This window comes from Arachis duranensis, chromosome 7 (genome assembly GCF_000817695.3).
Source record: "Arachis duranensis cultivar V14167 chromosome 7, aradu.V14167.gnm2.J7QH, whole genome shotgun sequence".
NCBI lineage: Eukaryota > Viridiplantae > Streptophyta > Magnoliopsida > Fabales > Fabaceae > Arachis > Arachis duranensis.
This window is the reverse complement of record NC_029778.3, coordinates 52,754,919-52,762,273: the sequence shown is the minus strand read 5'-3', so window position 1 is coordinate 52,762,273 and position 7,355 is coordinate 52,754,919. Positions and strand designations below refer to the sequence as shown.

Sequence of the window (7,355 nt, the reverse complement as noted above, 5' to 3'; positions counted from 1 at the left end):
CATACAGCTTGCCATGGAAAGGAGTAAGAAGGATTGGATGAAGACAGTAGGAAAGCAGAGAGTCGGAAGGGACAAAGCATCTCCATACGCTTATCTGAAATTCTCACCAATGAATTGCATAAGTATCTCTATCTTTATTTTATGTTTTATTCATAAATCATCCATAGCTATTTGAATCTGCTTGACTGAGATTTACAAGATGACCATAGCTTACTTCATACCAACAATCTCCGTGGGATCGACCCTTAATCGTGTAAGGTTTATTACTTGGACGACCCAGTGCACTTGCTGGTTAGTTGTGCGAAGTTGTGATAAAGAGTTGAGATTGCAATTGAGCGTACCATGTTGATGGCGCCATTGATGATCACAATTTCGTGCACCATTAATCCACTGTCCTCTGCCCAGTTTTTATTTTCCTCTTTAAATTTGAATTTGGTTTGGGTTTTAAGGAAACCTTGTGATTTGGTTATTTAGGAGTGCTTTAGTATGAGCCATGGGTGATATTCATCACAAACTTCAGTGGGTTAAAGTACGAAGTACCCAAATTCTTGTGATTTATCAGTTTTATGAACCCTAGGTTAATGTATATATATGTGAAATTGGTTATGTTAGTGTATTTGGTGATCTTGGTGCACAATGGGGAGATTGGTGTTGCTTGAGGAGTATTGATGAAGCTTGGAGCTAAGATTGGTAGAAACTTCCATAGAAGAGGCTCAATTGTTTTGGCTACAAGAAGTACGGTTTAAGTTTCATTTAAGTACCGTGTGGTGTGATGAGAATTCCTAGGCTAGATGCCCCTAGGATTAAGTTTGGATTGTGTAAATGGTTGGTGCTAATATGGATAGTTGATATGTATTGTGAATTAATGATTGAGTTAAGGATTGTGTAGCCTTGTATGTTTGGTGTATTGAGAATATGATGAATTGGATAATGAATATTGATTTGTGGAATATACATTTAAATTGTGAATTTGGGCCGGAGGCTGTGAATCTTGGGTCGGAGGTCGGAAAGAGGTAAGAAAGGTGAGTTGACGTGTATGTTGTGTGATGACATGAGTGATTGGATGGATTCTAGACTTTGAATGTGTGAATGATTGGTTTGGTTATTGAATAATATGGTTTGAGGAATTTAAGAGTGGAATTTGATGGTTTTGGGTGGAATGGTGTACATGAGGTAGGTTTGGTTTTGGTTGAGTGTAATTATATGGATGTGATTGGGTTGTGGTTATTTGGATGAGTGAAAATGAATTTGGCTTGGGAACATTGGAAAAATTGATGATTTCCATGTTTGGGCAAAAACTGATTTTTGACCAACTTTGGCGGGCTGTATCTCGATCCACGAAGTTTGGAATTCTTCAAAATTGGATCTTTATGAAAGTTTATTCAATGATCTTTCCAACTGTTTAGAAATGGTTTAAAAAGGAGTTTTGTAGAAGAAGTTATGTGTGTTGGAAGTTTGGGATTTGAAACAATGAATTATGCAACTTTTTTAACTTAGTAAAATTTTTGGCAGAATGTTCACCCACGCGTAGGTGGTGCGCATAAATTGTGATCATCAATAATGGCGCCAATAGACTTGGAGCTCTCAAACGTGACGCACACTTTGTCACAACTTCGCACAACTAACCAGCAAGTGCACTGGGTCGTCCAAGTAATACCTTACGTGAGTAAGGGTCGATCCCACGGAGATTGTCGGTATAAAGCAAGCTATGGTCATCTTGTAAATCTCAGTTAGGCGGATTCAAATGGTTATAATGGTTTTCGAATATAAAGATAAATAAAGCATAAAATAAAGATAGAGCTACTTATGTAATTCATTGGTGGGAATTTCAGATAAGTGCATGAAGATGCTGTGTTCCTTCTGAATCTCTGCTTTCCTACCGCTTTCATCCAATCATTCTTACTCATTTCCATGGCAAGCTGTATGTAGGGCATCACTGTTGTCAATGGATACTTCCCATCCTCTCAGTGAAAATGGTCCAAATGCTCTGTCACAGCACGACTAATCATCTGTCGGTTCTCGATCATGTCGGAATAGAATCCATTGATTTTTTTGTGTCTGTCACTACGCCCAACAATTGCGAGTTTGAAGCTCGTCACAGTCATTCAATCCCTGAATCCTACTCGGGATACCACAGACAAGGTTTAGACTTTCCGGATTCTCAAGAATGGCCGCCAATAATTCTAACTTATACCACGAAGACTCTGATTAAGGAATCCAAGAGATATGCGCTCGATCTAAGGTAGAACGGGAGTGGTTGTCAGGCACGCGTTCATAAGGACGGATGATGATGAGTGTCACGAATCATCACATCCATCAGGTTGAAGTGCAGCGAATATCTTAGAATAAGAATAAGCTTGAATTGAATAGAAGAACAATTGTAATTGCATTAATTCTCGAGGTACAGCAGAGCTCCACACCTTAATCTATGGTGTGTAGAAACTCCACCGTTGAAAATACATAAGTGATGGTCCAGGCATGGCCGAATGGCCAGCCTCCATGAAGGTCTAAAATCGCATACACTGATTAAAGATCCATGGTCAAAAGACGCCTAGTACAATAGTAAAAAGTTCTATTTATACTAAACTAGCTACTAGGGTTTACAGAAATAAGTCTAAGTGCAGAAATCCACTTTCGGGGCCCACTTTGGTGTGTGCTTGGGCAGAGCTTGAGCTTTATAAGGGCAGAGGCTTCTCTTGGGGTTAAACGCCAAGTTGTAACGTCTGTTTGGCATTTAACTCTGGTTTGTGACGTGTTTCTGGCGTTTTACTCCAGAATGCAGCATGGGACTGCCGTTGAACACCAGTTTGCATCATCTAAGCTCGAACAAAGTATAGACTATTATATATTGCTGGAAAGCCCTAGATATCTACTTTCCAATGCAATTGAGAGCGCGCCATTTGAAGTTCTTTAGCTCCAAAAAATCTATTTCGAATACAGGGAGGTTAGAATCCAACAACATCAGCAGTCCTTTTTCAGCCTAAATCAGATTTTTGCTCAGGTCCCTCAATTTCAGCCAGAAAATACTTTAAATCATAGAAAAATACACAAACTCATAGTAAAATCCAGAAATGTGAATTTTTCATGAAAACTAATAAAAACATCCCTAAAAGTAGCTAGATTATACTAAAAACTACCTAAAAAAAATGCCAAAAAACGTATAAATTATTCGCTCATCACAACACCAAACTTAAATTGTTGCTTGTCCCCAAGCAACTGAAAATCAAATAGGATAAAAAGAAGAGAATATACTATAAATCCCAAAATATCAATGAATATTAGTTCTAATTAGATGAGAGGGACTTATAGATTTTTGCTTTTGAATAGTTTTGGCATCTCACTTTATCCTTTGAAGTTTAGAATAATTGGCATCCATAGGAACTCAGAGTTCAGATAGTATTATTGATTCTCCTAGTTAAGTATGTTGATTCTTGAACACAGCTACTTTTATGAGTGTTGGCCGTGGCCCTAAGCACTTTGTTTTCCAGTATTACCACCGGATACATAAATGCTACAGACACATGACTGGGTTAACCTTTTCAGATTGTGACTCAGCTTTGCTAAAGTCCCCAGTTAGAGGTGTCCAGAGCTCTTAAGCACACTCTTTTTTTTTGGATCACGACTTTAACCACTCAGTCTCAAGCTTTTCACTTGGATCTGCATGCCACAAGGACATGGTTAGGGACAACTTGATTTAGCCACTTAGGCCTGGATTTATTTCCTTGGGCCCTCCTATCCATTGATGCTCAAAGCCTTGGATCCTTTTTACCCTTGCCTTTTGGTTTTTAGGGCTATTGGCTTTTTCTTCTTGCTTTTTCTTTTATATTTTTTTGCCACTTTTTTTTCCGCATGCTTTGTTCTTCACTGCCTTTTCTTGCTTCAAGAATCAATTTTATGATTAAACATTTTTCATTTAAGAAAGGTGAAGGATTCATGAAATTATTCATAGCCTTAAGACATAGACACTAGACACTAATGATCATATAATAAAGACACAAACATAGATAAACATGAAGCTCAAAAACCGAAAAACAGAGAGATAAGAACAAGGAAGTTAAGGAATGAATCCACCTTAGTGATGGTGGCGCCCTCTTCTTGAAGGACCAATGGTGTCCTTGAGCTCCTCTATGTCTCTTCCTTGCCTTTGTTGCTTGATCCCTAGTGATTTTGGTGCTCCTATCCTTAGTTGCTCCCAATAATTGTGTGGAGGAAAATGTATCCCCTGATGTATCTCAGGGATTTCTTGATGAGAGAATTTCTCATGCTCTTGTTGAGGTCCATGAGTAGGCTCTCTTGATGTACAGTCAAATGCTCTACTACTGAGCTATGGACCCTTGAGATGAATCTCTCCATCTCCCATGACTCGGAGGTGGAAGCTTTTGTCTTCCCTTTCCTCTTTCTAGAGGTTTCTTCGGTCTTAGGTGCCATAAATGGTTATGGAAAAATAAAAAATCTATGCTTTTACCACACCAAACTTAGAATTATTGCTCGCCCTCGAGCAAAAGAAGAAAGAATAGAAGAAGAAAAAGAAGATATGGAGAAGAGGGAGAGAGGTGTTTCCATAGGCGATTTCGGCCAAGGGTGGGTTTGGGTGGGAAAGAGATTTTGAATTTGAAGGTAGGTGGGAATCCTGTGGGGTCCACATATCCTGAGGTGATTCTGTGGGTCCATAGATCTTGAGGTGTCAAGAATTTCTCATCCGTGCACCAATTAGGCGTGTAAACGCCTTCTTTATGCAACCCTGGCGATTAACGCCAGACTGCAGCATGTTTCTGGCGTTAAACGCCACTTCCATGCTTATTTTGGGCGTTCAATGCCAATCTGTAGCATGTTTCTGGCGTTGAATGCCACTTCCATGCTTGTTTCTAGCGTTTAACGCCAGTCTGATGCTTCTTTCTGGCGTTAAATGCCAACTCTATGCTCCTTACTAGCGTTTAAATGCCAGTGAGTTCCTCCTCCAGGGTGTGCTTTTTCTTCTACTGTTTTTAATTCTGTTTTTAATTTTTGCAATTATTTTGTGACTCCACATGATCATAAACCTAATAAAACATAAAAGAACAATAGAAATATAGATAGATAAAAATTGGGTTGCCTCCTAATAAGCGCTTCTTTAATGTCAATAGCTTGACAGTGAGCTCTCATGGAGCTTCACAGATGTTTAGAGCATTGTTGGGACCTCCCAACACCAAACTTAGAGTTTAAATGTGGGGGTTCAACACCAAACTTAGAGTTTGGTTGTGGCCTCCCAACACCAAACTTAGAGTTTGATTGTGGGGGCTTTGTTTGACTCTGTATTGAGAGAAGCTTATTGTGCCTCTTTTCCATGTTTACAGAAGGATAATCTTGAGCCTTAAACATAAGGTAGTCCCCATTTAATTGAAGGACTAGTTTATCTCTGTCAACATCAATCACAGCTTTTGCTGTGGCTAGGAAGGGTCTTCCAAGAATGATGGATTCATTCTCATCCTTCCCAATGTCAAAGATTATGAAATCAGCAGGGATGTAAAGGCCTTTAACCTTTATCAACACGTCCTCCACCAATCCATAAGCTTGTTTCATTGACTTGTTTGCCATCTCTAATGAGATTCTTGCAACTTATACCTCAAAGATCCCCAGTTTCTCGATTACAGAGAGTGGCATAAGATTTATACATGACCCCAGGTCACATAGAGCCTTCTCAAAGGTCATGGTCCCTATGGTACATGGTATTAAGATTTTACCAGGATTTTGTTTCTTTTGAGGTAAAGTTTGCTGAACCCATGTATTTTGTTCACTAATGAGCAAGGGAGGTTCATCTTCCCAAGTCTCATTACCAAACAACTTGGCATTTAGCTTCATCATGACTCCTAGATATTGAGCAACTTACTCTTCAGTTACATCTCCATCCTCTTCATAGGAAGAATAGTTCTCAGAGCTTATGAATGGTAAAAGGAGGTTCAATGGAATCTCTATGGTCTCTAGGTGAACCTCTGATTCCTTTAGGTCCTCAATAGGGAACTCCTTTCTATTTGAGGGACGTCCCAGGTGGTCTTCCTCACTGGGATTCACGTCCTCCTCCTCGTTTGTGCATTCGGCCATATTGATTATATCAATGGCCTTGCACTCTCTTTTTTTATTCTCTTCTGTATTGCTTGGGAGAGTACTAGGAGGAGTTTCAGTGATTTTCTTACTCAGCTGACCCTCTTGTGCCTCCAAATTTCTAATGGAGGACCTTGTTTCATTCATGAAACTTAAAGTGGCCTTAGATAGATCAGAGACTATATTTGCTAAGCTAGAGGGGCTCTACTCAGAATTCTTTGTCTGTTGCTGAGAAGATAATGGAAAAGGCTTGCTATTGCTAAACCTATTTCTTCCACCATTATTAAAGCCTTGTTGAGGCTTTTGTTGATCCTTCCATGAGAAATTTGGATGATTTCTCCATGAGAAATTATAGGTGTTTTCATAGGGTTCACCCATGTAATTCACCTTTGCCATTGTAGGGTTCTCAGGATCATAAGCTTCTTCTTCAGAAGATGCCTCTTTAGACTCTGAGAAATCATGTTGACTGGATGAGTCAACATTTTGTTCTAAGCCAATATGGCATTCAGAGTATCAATTTCAAGAACTCCCCTCTTCTGAGGCGTCTCATTACTCACAGGGTTCCTCTCAGAGGTGTACATGAATTGGTTATTTAAAACCATGTCAATAAGTTCTTGAGCTTCTGCAGGCATTTTCTTAGGTGAATGGATCCACCTGCAGAATGGTCCAGTGACATCTTAGAAAGCTCAGATAGACCATCATAGAATATATCCAAGATGGTCCACTCTGAAAGCATGCCAGAAGGACACTTTTTGGTCAACTGCTTATATCTTTCCCAAGCTTTATAGAGGAATTCACCATCTTTTTGTTTGAAGGTCTGAACATCCACTCTAAGCTTGCTCAGCTTTTGAGGAGGAAAGAACTTAGCCAAGAAGGCCATGACCAGCTTATCCCAAGAGTCCAGGCTATCTTTAGGTTGAGAGTCCAACCATGTTCTAGCTCTGTCTCTTACAGCAAAAGGAAAAAGCACGAGCCTGTAGACTTCAGGATCTACTCCATTAGTCTTAACAGTATCATAAATCTGCAAGAATTCAGTTAAAAACTGATAAGGATCTTCTGATGGAAGTCAATGAAACTTGCAGTTCTGTTGTATTAGAGCAACTAGTTGAGGCTTCAGCTCAAAATTGTTTGTTCCAATCGCAGGGATTGAGATGCTTCTTCCATAAAAATTGGAAGTACGTGTAGTATAATCACCAAGCATCCTCCTTGCGCCTCCACCATTATTATTGGGTTCGGCCATGTCTCTTTCTTTTTCGAGATTCTCTGTAAGGTTTTCT

At 39.5% G+C, this 7,355-nt stretch overlaps 1 non-coding gene across 1 annotated transcript; it reads left to right on the top strand.

Moving 5' to 3' along the window:
* Window positions 1-6,812: 6,812 nt before the first annotated feature.
* On the top strand, window positions 6,813-6,916 carry LOC127740803 (small nucleolar RNA R71). The gene has a single exon (XR_008001660.1). It is a non-coding gene; the product is annotated as a small nucleolar RNA R71 (small nucleolar RNA).
* Window positions 6,917-7,355: the final 439 nt, after the last annotated feature.